Source organism: Sus scrofa, chromosome 1, assembly GCF_054392235.1.
Source record: "Sus scrofa isolate SSC_HxYL_T2T_F1_AM1 chromosome 1, Sscrofa_HxYL_maternal_Yorkshire_Landrace_v2.0, whole genome shotgun sequence".
In the NCBI taxonomy this organism is placed as follows: domain Eukaryota; kingdom Metazoa; phylum Chordata; class Mammalia; order Artiodactyla; family Suidae; genus Sus; species Sus scrofa.
In genome coordinates, this window is record NC_139383.1 from 151,714,986 (window position 1) to 151,732,226 (window position 17,241).

Consider the following 17,241-nt stretch of genomic DNA (forward strand, 5'->3'; position numbering starts at 1 on the left):
GACAAGGACGCCACGCGCACTGGGCTGCGGGAGCTCCTCGGCCTCGCGCGGTGGCACGCCACAAGATCAGGGGTCCGCCATGCTGCTCTCCTGGGTCAGGGCGAGAGAGCACACACACCACAAGGGTTTCCACAAGGAGGAAGGGCCACGCTGGCGCCAGGGGACCAGGGCCCCTCCACCTGGAGACCCGCACTGCATCGGGCTGCCACGGCTCCCCAGCCTCCCCAGCCTCCCCTCGCTCTGGGTGTCTGCAGCCACACGGACCCTGCCTGGGGGACGGGCGCGGGGGGGGGGTGCAGGCCCGGCCTGCACAGAGGCGTGCCAGGGGCACAGAGAGAGGCCCCGGCATTCTTCTCCCACGTCCCAGGGCCCGAAAGATGGATCCCCAAGGCCGGCTCCCCGCCCCCCAACACGGCAACAAGGTGCCCCACGGAGGCACATTCAGGCCCACTGGGGCAACCTGCGCCACACCCCCGACACGACCGGGAAAACCAAACCCCTGGCACCTCCTCTGCCTCAGGACTTCCGCCAGGACTCACCGCCCCTGCGGAAACCCTCTCTCTTCCTTTGTTCTCTCCCTCTCTCTCTCTCCCTCTCGGTCCCACCCGCTGTCACCCTTTCCCTGGCGAGCGCGCGCGCTGATGCTTTCTCTCCTTTGCTAGACCCATCCGACGCACGATCAGCCACTTGCCCTCACAAGAGTCTGTCCGTGCCAGCCGGCTCTCCAGGAACCCCAGCACGGGCGCACTGATGCTACCCTGCCCTGACGAAGGGTGACGGCCACCAACTCCCCTTGACCTCTCCATGATGCGGAATCCCCTCAGCACCCGTAAGACCCCCCCGAAGCCGTTCCCGTGCCCAGCAGCAGGCACGAACCCCCTGACGAGACGTGGTCGCTACCCGGCCGTTCCCGCCCGCACCACGCCCGTCCCAGGCCCGACCACACACCAACCGGGACACCCAAGTCGGCCGGGAGACACGGCTCAAATCCCCACAGGGCGTGGGACATTCCCCCAAACAGCCGGGACTCCTGAACGGGCCAGGCCTTCCAGGGCCTCAAGCCCCGGGCCTTCCTGGCAAGCACGCGGCCGCCGGGCCTCATCAAAGCCCTCCGTCACCGGCGGGGCCAGGACACCGCCACCGCTGCCCAAGCCCAGGCCTCCCGTCTCCGCTCGCCATCCAGCCGCCCGCCGCAGGACCCGGACACCCGCCCCGAGCAGCCTCCCAGGCACTGCCAGCTGAGAGACGTCCCTGGCCGCCGACCTCCCCGCTCTGCCCAGGCCCCCGCGCGGCGACCTGGGCGAAGCGCTCCACGCGGCGCGGGTGGCTCGCTCTGCCGGGCAGACCACCCCCTCCAGGGCGTCCAAGGGCTCGGCATCGCACCCTCCAGGGAGAGGGAGACCGTGCACCGGGAAGGACTCCGACCCGTGGCCTCCCAAAGGACCCCCCCAAGGTGCGGTCCGCGCCGCGGCCCAGGGACCTGGCGGCTGCCTTCCCCAGACCCCCACGGGGAGCCACGCCTCCCAGAGGAGAGGCCACATGCAAGACCGTCCCCGCCCCTGCCCGCGCGGTCCTTCCCTACCCGGGCCTCCCACAGCCGCTGACGCCATCCCACTTGAGGCCAGGGCACCTCCTCCAGAGCCCCTCGCCCATCCAGACCTGGGCCTGTCCACCCACGTCCCCGGCAGGCTCCCTCTGCCCGCCTGTCGCTCACCACTTCAGCTGCCCCCTTCTCGCCACCCAGCCCCAGCCTCCGCCCCCACATCCCTGGACGTCCCAGGGGAGCGCCCTCAGGGGTTCCCAGGCTGCCCCCCTCCCATGGGGGACGGCCCTGATCCAAGGGCCCCCGCTACCACAGACCCCCTGCAGCAGGTGGCCCTCAGGGGTCCCCAGAGCAGAAAGAGAACACTACCCTGCCGGGATCCCGTCTCCCCACAGCATCCTGAGAAGGGCGCCCGGCCTGGGCCAGGACGCCCCCTGGGGCCCTAGGGCCGCACACTTGCCTCGCGGGCCGGGCCCAAATTTCGGCCCCCGCGACGGCTTGCGAAACCCCCCAAGGCCGGCGGGAGGCCGCCCGGGATCTCCAGCACGCTCGGGCACGCGGCCTCGCCCCCGAGGCCAGCGCCGGGCGACGGGCCCCATGCTTCCTGGGCCCGGCAGGCGGCCGCCTTCCCCAGACCTCACCCGAGTGGCTGCTGACACCCAGAGGCCCCAAGGCCAAGGGCCCATCTACCCCCGAGCCCCCGGTGGCCGCCACGTGCCGGACCTCAGTTTCGATGAGGAGACGGTAGTGAGTTCTCACTCATTTTGTTCAGATTTCCAAGGAATGCTTTAGAGGGAGTCATCATCGATCCGAGCACGGGCTCCGCCGCCGCAAGGCAAATTCACGGCCTCCGCACCTGGACATCCCACCCGCTCCATCACGGCAGCGTTTGGGGGCGTGCCCAGACAGACGAGCCACTGGGCAGGACGGGACGCTCCCCCTCACGCCCCCGGAGCTGGCCTGCCGGGGCCAAAGCCCGCGAGAAGCGGGGCTGGCCCGGGGCTCCGGACAGACGAGCGCCCCAAGGGCGAGTTCTCCACCACTGAGGACAGGGGCCGCTCACCATCGCCAGGTCTCCACAGAGCCGCGACAAGGACGCCACGCCCACTGGGCTGCGGGAGCTCCTCGGCCTCGCTCGGTGGCACGCCACAAGATCAGGGGTCCGCCATGCTGCTCTCCTGGGTCAGGGCGAGAGAGCACACACACCACAAGGGTTGCCACAAGGAGGAAGGGCCACGCTGGCGCCAGGGGACCAGGGCCCCTCCACCTGGAGACCCGCACTGCATCGGGCTGCCACGGCTCCCCAGCCTCCCCAGCCTCCCCTCGCTCTGGGTGTCTGCAGCCACACGGACCCTGCCTGGGGGACGGGCGCGGGGGGTGGTGCAGGCCCGGCCTGCACAGAGGCGTGCCAGGGGCACAGAGAGAGGCCCCGGCATTCTTCTCCCACGTCCCAGGGCCCGAAAGATGGATCCCCAAGGCCGGCTCCCCGCCCCCCAACACGGCAACAAGGTGCCCCACGGAGGCACATTCAGGCCCACTGGGGCAACCTGCGCCACACCCCCGACACGACCGGGAAACCCAAACCCCTGGCACCTCCTCTGCCTCAGGACTTCCGCCAGGACTCACCGCCCCTGCGGAAACCCTCTCTCTTCCTTTGTTCTCTCCCTCTCTCTCTCTCCCTCTCGGTCCCACCCGCTGTCACCCTTTCCCTGGCGAGAGCGCGCGCCGAAGCTTTCTCTCCTTTGCTGGACCCATCCGACGCACGATCAGCCACTTGCCCTCACGAGAGTCTGTCCGTGCCAGCCGGCTCTCCAGGAACCCCAGCACGGGCGCACTGATGCTACCCTGCCCTGACGAAGGGTGACGGCCACCAACTCCCCTTGACCTCTCCATGATGCGGAATCCCCTCAGCGCCCGTAAGACCCCCCCGGAGCCGTTCCCGTGCCCAGCAGCAGGCATGAACCCCCTGACGAGACGTGGTCACTACCCGGCGGTTCCCGCCCGCACCAAGCCCGTCCCAGGCCCGACCACACACCAACCGGGACACCCAAGTCGGCCGGGAGTCATGGCTCAAATCCCCACAGGGCGTGGGACATTCCCCCAAATAGCCGGGACTCCTGAACGGGCCAGGCCTTCCAGGGCCTCAAGCCCCGGGCCTTCCTGGCAAGCACGCGGCCGCCGGGCCTCATCAAAGCCCTCCGTCACCGGCGGGGCCAGGACACCGCCACCGCTGCCCAAGCCCAGGCCTCCCGTCTCCGCTCGCCATCCAGCCGCCCGCCGCAGGACCCGGACACCCGCCCCGAGCAGCCTCCCAGGCACTGCCAGCTGAGAGACGTCCCTGGCCGCCGACCTCCCCGCTCTGCCCAGGCCCCCGCGCGGCGACCTGGGCGAAGCGCTCCACGCGGCGCGGGTGGCTCGCTCTGCCGGGCAGACCACCCCCTCCAGGGCGTCCAAGGGCTCGGCATCGCACCCTCCAGGGAGAGGGAGACCGTGCACCGGGAAGGACTCCGACCCGTGGCCTCCCAAAGGACTCCCCCAAGGTGCAGTCCGCGCCGCGGTCCAGGGACCTGGCGGCTGCCTTCCCCAGACCCCCACGGGGAGCCACGCCTCCCAGAGGAGAGGCCACATGCAAGACCGTCCCCGCCCCTGCCCGCGCGGTCCTTCCCTACCCGGGCCTCCCACAGCCGCTGACGCCATCCCACTTGAGGCCAGGGCACCTCCTCCAGAGCCCCTCGCCCATCCAGACCTGGGCCTGTCCACCCACGTCCCCGGCAGGCTCCCTCTGCCCGCCTGTCGCTCACCACTTCAGCTGCCCCCTTCTCGCCACCCAGCCCCAGCCTCCGCCCCCACATCCCTGGACGTCCCAGGGGAGCGCCCTCAGGGGTTCCCAGGCTGCCCCCCTCCCATGGGGGACGGCCCTGATCCAAGGGCCCCCGCTACCACAGACCCCCTGCAGCAGGTGGCCCTCAGGGGTCCCCAGAGCAGAAAGAGAACACTACCCTGCCGGGATCCCGTCTCCCCACAGCATCCTGAGAAGGGCGCCCGGCCTGGGCCAGGACGCCCCCTGGGGCCCTAGGGCCGCACACTTGCCTCGCGGGCCGGGCCCAAATTTCGGCCCCCGCGACGGCTTGCGAAACCCCCCAAGGCCGGCGGGAGGCCGCCCGGGATCTCCAGCACGCTCGGGCACGCGGCCTCGCCCCCGAGGCCAGCGCCGGGCGACGGGCCCCATGCTTCCTGGGCCCGGCAGGCGGCCGCCTTCCCCAGACCTCACCCGAGTGGCTGCTGACACCCAGAGGCCCCAAGGCCAAGGGCCCATCTACCCCCGAGCCCCCGGTGGCCGCCACGTGCCGGACCTCAGTTTCGATGAGGAGACGGTAGTGAGTTCTCACTCATTTTGTTCAGATTTCCAAGGAATGCTTTAGAGGGAGTCATCATCGATCCGAGCACGGGCTCCGCCGCCGCAAGGCAAATTCACGGCCTCCGCACCTGGACATCCCACCCGCTCCATCACGGCAGCGTTTGGGGGCGTGCCCAGACAGACGAGCCACTGGGCAGGACGGGACGCTCCCCCTCACGCCCCCGGAGCTGGCCTGCCGGGGCCAAAGCCCGCGAGAAGCGGGGCTGGCCCGGGGCTCCGGACAGACGAGCGCCCCAAGGGCGAGTTCTCCACCACTGAGGACAGGGGCCGCTCACCATCGCCAGGTCTCCACAGAGCCGCGACAAGGACGCCACGCCCACTGGGCTGCGGGAGCTCCTCGGCCTCGCTCGGTGGCACGCCACAAGATCAGGGGTCCGCCATGCTGCTCTCCTGGGTCAGGGCGAGAGAGCACACACACCACAAGGGTTGCCACAAGGAGGAAGGGCCACGCTGGCGCCAGGGGACCAGGGCCCCTCCACCTGGAGACCCGCACTGCATCGGGCTGCCACGGCTCCCCAGCCTCCCCAGCCTCCCCTCTCTCTGGGTGTCTGCAGCCACACGGACCCTGCCTGGGGGACGGGCGGGGGGGTGCAGGATCGGCCTGCACAGAGGCGTGCCAGGGGCACAGAGAGAGGCCCCGGCATTCTTCTCCCACGTCCCAGGGCCCGAAAGATGGATCCCCAAGGCCGGCTCCCCGCCCCCCAACACGGCAACAAGGTGCCCCACGGAGGCACATTCAGGCCCACTGGGGCAACCTGCGCCACACCCCCGACACGACCGGGAAAACCAAACCCCTGGCACCTCCTCTGCCTCAGGACTTCCGCCAGGACTCACCGCCCCTGCGGAAACCCTCTCTCTTCCTTTGTTCTCTCCCTCTCTCTCTCTCCCTCTCGGTCCCACCCGCTGTCACCCTTTCCCTGGCGAGCGCGCGCGCGCCGAAGCTTTCTCTCCTTTGCTGGACCCATCCGACGCACGATCAGCCACTTGCCCTCACAAGAGTCTGTCCGTGCCAGCCGGCTCTCCAGGAACCCCAGCACGGGCGCACTGATGCTACCCTGCCCTGACGAAGGGTGACGGCCACCAACTCCCCTTGACCTCTCCATGATGCGGAATCCCCTCAGCGCCCGTAAGACCCCCCCGGAGCCGTTCCCGTGCCCAGCAGCAGGCACGAACCCCCTGACGAGACGTGGTCGCTACCCGGCGGTTCCCGCCCGCACCACGCCCCTCCCAGTCCCGACCACACACCAACCGGGACACCCAAGTCGGCCGGGAGACACGGCTCAAATCCCCACAGGGCGTGGGACATTCCCCCAAACAGCCGGGACTCCTGAACGGGCCAGGCCTTCCAGGGCCTCAAGCCCCGGGCCTTCCTGGCAAGCACGCGGCCGCCGGGCCTCATCAAAGCCCTCCGTCACCGGCGGGGCCAGGACACCGCCACCGCTGCCCAAGCCCAGGCCTCCCGTCTCCGCTCGCCATCCAGCCGCCCGCCGCAGGACCCGGACACCCGCCCCGAGCAGCCTCCCAGGCACTGCCAGCTGAGAGACGTCCCTGGCCGCCGACCTCCCCGCTCTGCCCAGGCCCCCGCGCGGCGACCTGGGCGAAGCGCTCCACGCGGCGCGGGTGGCTCGCTCTGCCGGGCAGACCACCCCCTCCAGGGCGTCCAAGGGCTCGGCATCGCACCCTCCAGGGAGAGGGAGACCGTGCACCGGGAAGGACTCCGACCCGTGGCCTCCCAAAGGACCCCCCCAAGGTGCGGTCAGCGCCGCGGCCCAGGGACCTGGCGGCTGCCTTCCCCAGACCCCCACGGGGAGCCACGCCTCCCAGAGGAGAGGCCACATGCAAGACCGTCCCCGCCCCTGCCCGCGCGGTCCTTCCCTACCCGGGCCTCCCACAGCCGCTGACGCCATCCCACTTGAGGCCAGGGCACCTCCTCCAGAGCCCCTCGCCCATCCAGACCTGGGCCTGTCCACCCACGTCCCCGGCAGGCTCCCTCTGCCCGCCTGTCGCTCACCACTTCAGCTGCCCCCTTCTCGCCACCCAGCCCCAGCCTCCGCCCCCACATCCCTGGACGTCCCAGGGGAGCGCCCTCAGGGGTTCCCAGGCTGCCCCCCTCCCATGGGGGACGGCCCTGATCCAAGGGCCCCCGCTACCACAGACCCCCTGCAGCAGGTGGCCCTCAGGGGTCCCCAGAGCAGAAAGAGAACACTACCCTGCCGGGATCCCGTCTCCCCACAGCATCCTGAGAAGGGCGCCCGGCCTGGGCCAGGACGCCCCCTGGGGCCCTAGGGCCGCACACTTGCCTCGCGGGCCGGGCCCAAATTTCGGCCCCCGCGACGGCTTGCGAAACCCCCCAAGGCCGGCGGGAGGCCGCCCGGGATCTCCAGCACGCTCGGGCACGCGGCCTCGCCCCCGAGGCCAGCGCCGGGCGACGGGCCCCATGCTTCCTGGGCCCGGCAGGCGGCCGCCTTCCCCAGACCTCACCCGAGTGGCTGCTGACACCCAGAGGCCCCAAGGCCAAGGGCCCATCTACCCCCGAGCCCCCGGTGGCCGCCACGTGCCGGACCTCAGTTTCGATGAGGAGACGGTAGTGAGTTCTCACTCATTTTGTTCAGATTTCCAAGGAATGCTTTAGAGGGAGTCATCATCGATCCGAGCACGGGCTCCGCCGCCGCAAGGCAAATTCACGGCCTCCGCACCTGGACATCCCACCCGCTCCATCACGGCAGCGTTTGGGGGCGTGCCCAGACAGACGAGCCACTGGGCAGGACGGGACGCTCCCCCTCACGCCCCCGGAGCTGGCCTGCCGGGGCCAAAGCCCGCGAGAAGCGGGGCTGGCCCGGGGCTCCGGACAGACGAGCGCCCCAAGGGCGAGTTCTCCACCACTGAGGACAGGGGCCGCTCACCATCGCCAGGTCTCCACAGAGCCGCGACAAGGACGCCACGCCCACTGGGCTGCGGGAGCTCCTCGGCCTCGCTCGGTGGCACGCCACAAGATCAGGGGTCCGCCATGCTGCTCTCCTGGGTCAGGGCGAGAGAGCACACACACCACAAGGGTTGCCACAAGGAGGAAGGGCCACGCTGGCGCCAGGGGACCAGGGCCCCTCCACCTGGAGACCCGCACTGCATCGGGCTGCCACGGCTCCCCAGCCTCCCCAGCCTCCCCTCTCTCTGGGTGTCTGCAGCCACACGGACCCTGCCTGGGGGACGGGCGGGGGGGTGCAGGCCCGGCCTGCACAGAGGCGTGCCAGGGGCACAGAGAGAGGCCCCGGCATTCTTCTCCCACGTCCCAGGGCCCGAAAGATGGATCCCCAAGGCCGGCTCCCCGCCCCCCAACACGGCAACAAGGTGCCCCACGGAGGCACATTCAGGCCCACTGGGGCAACCTGCGCCACACCCCCGACACGACCGGGAAAACCAAACCCCTGGCACCTCCTCTGCCTCAGGACTTCCGCCAGGACTCACCGCCCCTGCGGAAACCCTCTCTCTTCCTTTGTTCTCTCCCTCTCTCTCTCTCCCTCTCGGTCCCACCCGCTGTCACCCTTTCCCTGGCGAGCGCGCGCGCGCCGAAACTTTCTCTCCTTTGCTGGACCCATCCGACGCATGATCAGCCACTTGCCCTCACAAGAGTCTGTCCGTGCCAGCCGGCTCTCCAGGAACCCCAGCACGGGCGCACTGATGCTACCCTGCCCTGACGAAGGGTGACGGCCACCAACTCCCCTTGACCTCTCCATGATGCGGAATCCCCTCAGCGCCCGTAAGACCCCCCCCGGAGCCGTTCCCGTGCCCAGCAGCAGGCACGAACCCCCTGACGAGACGTGGTCGCTACCCGGCGGTTCCCGCCCGCACCAAGCCCCTCCCAGTCCCGACCACACACCAACCGGGACACCCAAGTCGGCCGGGAGACACGGCTCAAATCCCCACAGGGCGTGGGACATTCCCCCAAACAGCCGGGACTCCTGAACGGGCCAGGCCTTCCAGGGCCTCAAGCCCCGGGCCTTCCTGGCAAGCACGCGGCCGCCGGGCCTCATCAAAGCCCTCCGTCACCGGCGGGGCCAGGACACCGCCACCGCTGCCCAAGCCCAGGCCTCCCGTCTCCGCTCGCCATCAAGCCGCCCGCCGCAGGACCCGGACACCCGCCCCGAGCAGCCTCCCAGGCACTGCCAGCTGAGAGACGTCCCTGGCCGCCGACCTCCCCGCTCTGCCCAGGCCCCCGCGCGGCGACCTGGGCGAAGCGCTCCACGCGGCGCGGGTGGCTCGCTCTGCCGGGCAGACCACCCCCTCCAGGGCGTCCAAGGGCTCGGCATCGCACCCTCCAGGGAGAGGGAGACCGTGCACCGGGAAGGACTCCGACCCGTGGCCTCCCAAAGGACCCCCCCAAGGTGCGGTCCGCGCCGCGGCCCAGGGACCTGGCGGCTGCCTTCCCCAGACCCCCACGGGGAGCCACGCCTCCCAGAGGAGAGGCCACATGCAAGACCGTCCCCGCCCCTGCCCGCGCGGTCCTTCCCTACCCGGGCATCCCACAGCCGCTGACGCCATCCCACTTGAGGCCAGGGCACCTCCTCCAGAGCCCCTCGCCCATCCAGACCTGGGCCTGTCCACCCACGTCCCCGGCAGGCTCCCTCTGCCCGCCTGTCGCTCACCACTTCAGCTGCCCCCTTCTCGCCACCCAGCCCCAGCCTCCGCCCCCACATCCCTGGACGTCCCAGGGGAGCGCCCTCAGGGGTTCCCAGGCTGCCCCCCTCCCATGGGGGACGGCCCTGATCCAAGGGCCCCCGCTACCACAGACCCCCTGCAGCAGGTGGCCCTCAGGGGTCCCCAGAGCAGAAAGAGAACACTACCCTGCCGGGATCCCGTCTCCCCACAGCATCCTGAGAAGGGCGCCCGGCCTGGGCCAGGACGCCCCCTGGGGCCCTAGGGCCGCACACTTGCCTCGCGGGCCGGGCCCAAATTTCGGCCCCCGCGACGGCTTGCGAAACCCCCCAAGGCCGGCGGGAGGCCGCCCGGGATCTCCAGCACGCTCGGGCACGCGGCCTCGCCCCCGAGGCCAGCGCCGGGCGACGGGCCCCATGCTTCCTGGGCCCGGCAGGCGGCCGCCTTCCCCAGACCTCACCCGAGTGGCTGCTGACACCCAGAGGCCCCAAGGCCAAGGGCCCATCTACCCCCGAGCCCCCGGTGGCCGCCACGTGCCGGACCTCAGTTTCGATGAGGAGACGGTAGTGAGTTCTCACTCATTTTGTTCAGATTTCCAAGGAATGCTTTAGAGGGAGTCATCATCGATCCGAGCACGGGCTCCGCCGCCGCAAGGCAAATTCACGGCCTCCGCACCTGGACATCCCACCCGCTCCATCACGGCAGCGTTTGGGGGCGTGCCCAGACAGACGAGCCACTGGGCAGGACGGGACGCTCCCCCTCACGCCCCCGGAGCTGGCCTGCCGGGGCCAAAGCCCGCGAGAAGCGGGGCTGGCCCGGGGCTCCGGACAGACGAGCGCCCCAAGGGCGAGTTCTCCACCACTGAGGACAGGGGCCGCTCACCATCGCCAGGTCTCCACAGAGCCGCGACAAGGACGCCACGCCCACTGGGCTGCGGGAGCTCCTCGGCCTCGCTCGGTGGCACGCCACAAGATCAGGGGTCCGCCATGCTGCTCTCCTGGGTCAGGGCGAGAGAGCACACACACCACAAGGGTTGCCACAAGGAGGAAGGGCCACGCTGGCGCCAGGGGACCAGGGCCCCTCCACCTGGAGACCCGCACTGCATCGGGCTGCCACGGCTCCCCAGCCTCCCCAGCCTCCCCTCTCTCTGGGTGTCTGCAGCCACACGGACCCTGCCTGGGGGACGGGCGGGGGGGTGCAGGCCCGGCCTGCACAGAGGCGTGCCAGGGGCACAGAGAGAGGCCCCGGCATTCTTCTCCCACGTCCCAGGGCCCGAAAGATGGATCCCCAAGGCCGGCTCCCCGCCCCCCAACACGGCAACAAGGTGCCCCACGGAGGCACATTCAGGCCCACTGGGGCAACCTGCGCCACACCCCCGACACGACCGGGAAACCCAAACCCCTGGCACCTCCTCTGCCTCAGGACTTCCGCCAGGACTCACCGCCCCTGCGGAAACCCTCTCTCTTCCTTTGTTCTCTCCCTCTCTCTCTCTCCCTCTCGGTCCCACCCGCTGTCACCCTTTCCCTGGCGAGCGCGCGCGCGCCGAAGCTTTCTCTCCTTTGCTGGACCCATCCGACGCACGATCAGCCACTTGCCCTCACAAGAGTCTGTCCGTGCCAGCCGGCTCTCCAGGAACCCCAGCACGGGCGCACTGATGCTACCCTGCCCTGACGAAGGGTGACGGCCACCAACTCCCCTTGACCTCTCCATGATGCGGAATCCCCTCAGCGCCCGTAAGACCCCCCCGGAGCCGTTCCCGTGCCCAGCAGCAGGCACGAACCCCCTGACGAGACGTGGTCGCTACCCAGCGGTTCCCGCCCGCACCACGCCCCTCCCAGTCCCGACCACACACCAACCGGGACACCCAAGTCGGCCGGGAGACACGGCTCAAATCCCCACAGGGCGTGGGACATTCCCCCAAACAGCCGGGACTCCTGAACGGGCCAGGCCTTCCAGGGCCTCAAGCCCCGGGCCTTCCTGGCAAGCACGCGGCCGCCGGGCCTCATCAAAGCCCTCCGTTACCGGCGGGGCCAGGACACCGCCACCGCTGCCCAAGCCCAGGCCTCCCGTCTCCGCTCGCCATCAAGCCGCCCGCCGCAGGACCCGGACACCCGCCCCGAGCAGCCTCCCAGGCACTGCCAGCTGAGAGACGTCCCTGGCCGCCGACCTCCCCGCTCTGCCCAGGCCCCCGCGCGGCGACCTGGGCGAAGCGCTCCACGCGGCGCGGGTGGCTCGCTCTGCCGGGCAGACCACCCCCTCCAGGGCGTCCAAGGGCTCGGCATCGCACCCTCCAGGGAGAGGGAGACCGTGCACCGGGAAGGACTCCGACCCGTGGCCTCCCAAAGGACCCCCCCAAGGTGCGGTCCGCGCCGCGGCCCAGGGACCTGGCGGCTGCCTTCCCCAGACCCCCACGGGGAGCCACGCCTCCCAGAGGAGAGGCCACATGCAAGACCGTCCCCGCCCCTGCCCGCGCGGTCCTTCCCTACCCGGGCCTCCCACAGCCGCTGACGCCATCCCACTTGAGGCCAGGGCACCTCCTCCAGAGCCCCTCGCCCATCCAGACCTGGGCCTGTCCACCCACGTCCCCGGCAGGCTCCCTCTGCCCGCCTGTCGCTCACCACTTCAGCTGCCCCCTTCTCGCCACCCAGCCCCAGCCTCCGCCCCCACATCCCTGGACGTCCCAGGGGAGCGCCCTCAGGGGTTCCCAGGCTGCCCCCCTCCCATGGGGGACGGCCCTGATCCAAGGGCCCCCGCTACCACAGACCCCCTGCAGCAGGTGGCCCTCAGGGGTCCCCAGAGCAGAAAGAGAACACTACCCTGCCGGGATCCCGTCTCCCCACAGCATCCTGAGAAGGGCGCCCGGCCTGGGCCAGGACGCCCCCTGGGGCCCTAGGGCCGCACACTTGCCTCGCGGGCCGGGCCCAAATTTCGGCCCCCGCGACGGCTTGCGAAACCCCCCAAGGCCGGCGGGAGGCCGCCCGGGATCTCCAGCACGCTCGGGCACGCGGCCTCGCCCCCGAGGCCAGCGCCGGGCGACGGGCCCCATGCTTCCTGGGCCCGGCAGGCGGCCGCCTTCCCCAGACCTCACCCGAGTGGCTGCTGACACCCAGAGGCCCCAAGGCCAAGGGCCCATCTACCCCCGAGCCCCCGGTGGCCGCCACGTGCCGGACCTCAGTTTCGATGAGGAGACGGTAGTGAGTTCTCACTCATTTTGTTCAGATTTCCAAGGAATGCTTTAGAGGGAGTCATCATCGATCCTAGCACGGGCTCCGCCGCCGCAAGGCAAATTCACGGCCTCCGCACCTGGACATCCCACCCGCTCCATCACGGCAGCGTTTGGGGGCGTGCCCAGACAGACGAGCCACTGGGCAGGACGGGACGCTCCCCCTCACGCCCCTGGAGCTGGCCTGCCGGGGCCAAAGCCCGCGAGAAGCGGGGCTGGCCCGGGGCTCCGGACAGACGAGCGCCCCAAGGGCGAGTTCTCCACCACTGAGGACAGGGGCCGCTCACCATCGCCAGGTCTCCACAGAGCCGCGACAAGGACGCCACGCCCACTGGGCTGCGGGAGCTCCTCGGCCTCGCTCGGTGGCACGCCACAAGATCAGGGGTCCGCCATGCTGCTCTCCTGGGTCAGGGCGAGAGAGCACACACACCACAAGGGTTGCCACAAGGAGGAAGGGCCACGCTGGCGCCAGGGGACCAGGGCCCCTCCACCTGGAGACCCGCACTGCATCGGGCTGCCACGGCTCCCCAGCCTCCCCAGCCTCCCCTCTCTCTGGGTGTCTGCAGCCACACGGACCCTGCCTGGGGGACGGGCGCGGGGGTGCAGGACCGGCCTGCACAGAGGCGTGCCAGGGGCACAGAGAGAGGCCCCGGCATTCTTCTCCCACGTCCCAGGGCCCGAAAGATGGATCCCCAAGGCCGGCTCCCCGCCCCCCAACACGGCAACAAGGTGCCCCACGGAGGCACATTCAGGCCCACTGGGGCAACCTGCGCCACACCCCCGACACGACCGGGAAACCCAAACCCCTGGCACCTCCTCTGCCTCAGGACTTCCGCCAGGACTCACCGCCCCTGCGGAAACCCTCTCTCTTCCTTTGTTCTCTCCCTCTCTCTCTCTCCCTCTCGGTCCCACCCGCTGTCACCCTTTCCCTGGCGAGCGCGCGCGCGCCGAAGCTTTCTCTCCTTTGCTGGACCCATCCGACGCACGATCAGCCACTTGCCCTCACAAGAGTCTGTCCGTGCCAGCCGGCTCTCCAGGAACACCAGCACGGGCGCACTGATGCTACCCTGCCCTGACGAAGGGTGACGGCCACCAACTCCCCTTGACCTCTCCATGATGCGGAATCCCCTCAGCGCCCGTAAGACCCCCCCGGAGCCGTTCCCGTGCCCAGCAGCAGGCACGAACCCCCTGACGAGACGTGGTCGCTACCCGGCGGTTCCCGCCCGCACCAAGCCCCTCCCAGTCCCGACCACACACCAACCGGGACACCCAAGTCGGCCGGGAGACACGGCTCAAATCCCCACAGGGCGTGGGACATTCCCCCAAACAGCCGGGACTCCTGAACGGGCCAGGCCTTCCAGGGCCTCAAGCCCCGGGCCTTCCTGGCAAGCACGCGGCCGCCGGGCCTCATCAAAGCCCTCCGTCACCGGCGGGGCCAGGACACCGCCACCGCTGCCCAAGCCCAGGCCTCCCGTCTCCGCTCGCCATCAAGCCGCCCGCCGCAGGACCCGGACACCCGCCCCGAGCAGCCTCCCAGGCACTGCCAGCTGAGAGACGTCCCTGGCCGCCGACCTCCCCGCTCTGCCCAGGCCCCCGCGCGGCGACCTGGGCGAAGCGCTCCACGCGGCGCGGGTGGCTCGCTCTGCCGGGCAGACCACCCCCTCCAGGGCGTCCAAGGGCTCGGCATCGCACCCTCCAGGGAGAGGGAGACCGTGCACCGGGAAGGACTCCGACCCGTGGCCTCCCAAAGGACCCCCCCAAGGTGCGGTCCGCGCCGCGGCCCAGGGACCTGGCGGCTGCCTTCCCCAGACCCCCACGGGGAGCCACGCCTCCCAGAGGAGAGGCCACATGCAAGACCGTCCCCGCCCCTGCCCGCGCGGTCCTTGCCTACCCGGGCCTCCCACAGCCGCTGACGCCATCCCACTTGAGGCCAGGGCACCTCCTCCAGAGCCCCTCGCCCATCCAGACGTGGGCCTGTCCACCCACGTCCCCGGCAGGCTCCCTCTGCCCGCCTGTCGCTCACCACTTCAGCTGCCCCCTTCTCGCCACCCAGCCCCAGCCTCCGCCCCCACATCCCTGGACGTCCCAGGGGAGCGCCCTCAGGGGTTCCCAGGCTGCCCCCCTCCCATGGGGGACGGCCCTGATCCAAGGGCCCCCGCTACCACAGACCCCCTGCAGCAGGTGGCCCTCAGGGGTCCCCAGAGCAGAAAGAGAACACTACCCTGCCGGGATCCCGTCTCCCCACAGCATCCTGAGAAGGGCGCCCGGCCTGGGCCAGGACGCCCCCTGGGGCCCTAGGGCCGCACACTTGCCTCGCGGGCCGGGCCCAAATTTCGGCCCCCGCGACGGCTTGCGAAACCCCCCAAGGCCGGCGGGAGGCCGCCCGGGATCTCCAGCACGCTCGGGCACGCGGCCTCGCCCCCGAGGCCAGCGCCGGGCGACGGGCCCCATGCTTCCTGGGCCCGGCAGGCGGCCGCCTTCCCCAGACCTCACCCGAGTGGCTGCTGACACCCAGAGGCCCCAAGGCCAAGGGCCCATCTACCCCCGAGCCCCCGGTGGCCGCCACGTGCCGGACCTCAGTTTCGATGAGGAGACGGTAGTGAGTTCTCACTCATTTTGTTCAGATTTCCAAGGAATGCTTTAGAGGGAGTCATCATCGATCCGAGCACGGGCTCCGCCGCCGCAAGGCAAATTCACGGCCTCCGCACCTGGACATCCCACCCGCTCCATCACGGCAGCGTTTGGGGGCGTGCCCAGACAGACGAGCCACTGGGCAGGACGGGACGCTCCCCCTCACGCCCCCGGAGCTGGCCTGCCGGGGCCAAAGCCCGCGAGAAGCGGGGCTGGCCCGGGGCTCCGGACAGACGAGCGCCCCAAGGGCGAGTTCTCCACCACTGAGGACAGGGGCCGCTCACCATCGCCAGGTCTCCACAGAGCCGCGACAAGGACGCCACGCCCACTGGGCTGCGGGAGCTCCTCGGCCTCGCTCGGTGGCACGCCACAAGATCAGGGGTCCGCCATGCTGCTCTCCTGGGTCAGGGCGAGAGAGCACACACACCACAAGGGTTGCCACAAGGAGGAAGGGCCACGCTGGCGCCAGGGGACCAGGGCCCCTCCACCTGGAGACCCGCACTGCATCGGGCTGCCACGGCTCCCCAGCCTCCCCAGCCTCCCCTCTCTCTGGGTGTCTGCAGCCACACGGACCCTGCCTGGGGGACGGGCGGGGTGGTGCAGGCCCGGCCTGCACAGAGGCGTGCCAGGGGCACAGAGAGAGGCCCCGGCATTCTTCTCCCACGTCCCAGGGCCCGAAAGATGGATCCCCAAGGCCGGCTCCCCGCCCCCCAACACGGCAACAAGGTGCCCCACGGAGGCACATTCAGGCCCACTGGGGCAACCTGCGCCACACCCCCGACACGACCGGGAAACCCAAACCCCTGGCACCTCCTCTGCCTCAGGACTTCCGCCAGGACTCACCGCCCCTGCGGAAACCCTCTCTCTTCCTTTGTTCTCTCCCTCTCTCTCTCTCCCTCTCGGTCCCACCCGCTGTCACCCTTTCCCTGGCGAGCGCGCGCGCGCCGAAGCTTTCTCTCCTTTGCTGGACCCATCCGACGCACGATCAGCCACTTGCCCTCACAAGAGTCTGTCCGTGCCAGCCGGCTCTCCAGGAACCCCAGCACGGGCGCACTGATGCTACCCTGCCCTGACGAAGGGTGACGGCCACCAACTCCCCTTGACCTCTCCATGATGCGGAATCCCCTCAGCGCCCGTAAGACCCCCCCCGGAGCCGTTCCCGTGCCCAGCAGCAGGCACGAACCCCCTGACGAGACGTGGTCGCTACCCGGCGGTTCCCGCCCGCACCAAGCCCGTCCCAGGCCCAACCACACACCAACCGGGACACCCAAGTCGGCCGGGAGTCACGGCTCAAATCCCCACAGGGCGTGGGACATTCCCCCAAACAGCCGGGACTCCTGAACGGGCCAGGCCTTCCAGGGCCTCAAGCCCCGGGCCTTCCTGGCAAGCACGCGGCCGCCGGGCCTCATCAAAGCCCTCCGTCACCGGCGGGGCCAGGACACCGCCACCGCTGCCCAAGCCCAGGCCTCCCGTCTCCGCTCGCCATCCAGCCGCCCGCCGCAGGACCCGGACACCCGCCCCGAGCAGCCTCCCAGGCACTGCCAGCTGAGAGACGTCCCTGGCCGCCGACCTCCCCGCTCTGCCCAGGCCCCCGCGCGGCGACCTGGGCGAAGCGCTCCACGCGGCGCGGGTGGCTCGCTCTGCCGGGCAGACCACCCCCTCCAGGGCGTCCAAGGGCTCGGCATCGCACCCTCCAGGGAGAGGGAGACCGTGCACCGGGAAGGACTCCGACCCGTGGCCTCCCAAAGGACCCCCCCAAGGTGCGGTCCGCGCCGC

At 70.7% G+C, this 17,241-nt stretch overlaps 6 non-coding genes across 6 annotated transcripts; all 6 read right to left on the reverse strand.

Annotated features, from left to right (window-relative positions):
• Window positions 1–2,262: 2,262 nt before the first annotated feature.
• LOC146406561 (small nucleolar RNA SNORD116) lies at window positions 2,263–2,354 on the reverse strand. Its single transcript, XR_014833230.1, has one exon. It is a non-coding gene; the product is annotated as a small nucleolar RNA SNORD116 (small nucleolar RNA).
• Window positions 2,355–4,892: 2,538 nt separating this feature from the next.
• LOC146406562 (small nucleolar RNA SNORD116) lies at window positions 4,893–4,984 on the reverse strand. The gene has a single exon (XR_014833233.1). It is a non-coding gene; the product is annotated as a small nucleolar RNA SNORD116 (small nucleolar RNA).
• Window positions 4,985–7,520: 2,536 nt separating this feature from the next.
• LOC146406563 (small nucleolar RNA SNORD116) lies at window positions 7,521–7,612 on the reverse strand. The gene has a single exon (XR_014833234.1). It is a non-coding gene; the product is annotated as a small nucleolar RNA SNORD116 (small nucleolar RNA).
• A 2,537-nt stretch (window positions 7,613–10,149) lies between these two features.
• Window positions 10,150–10,241, reverse strand: LOC146406564 (small nucleolar RNA SNORD116). Its single transcript, XR_014833250.1, has one exon. It is a non-coding gene; the product is annotated as a small nucleolar RNA SNORD116 (small nucleolar RNA).
• A 2,536-nt stretch (window positions 10,242–12,777) lies between these two features.
• LOC146406565 (small nucleolar RNA SNORD116) lies at window positions 12,778–12,869 on the reverse strand. The gene has a single exon (XR_014833254.1). It is a non-coding gene; the product is annotated as a small nucleolar RNA SNORD116 (small nucleolar RNA).
• Window positions 12,870–15,405: 2,536 nt separating this feature from the next.
• Window positions 15,406–15,497, reverse strand: LOC146406566 (small nucleolar RNA SNORD116). Its single transcript, XR_014833256.1, has one exon. It is a non-coding gene; the product is annotated as a small nucleolar RNA SNORD116 (small nucleolar RNA).
• Window positions 15,498–17,241: the final 1,744 nt, after the last annotated feature.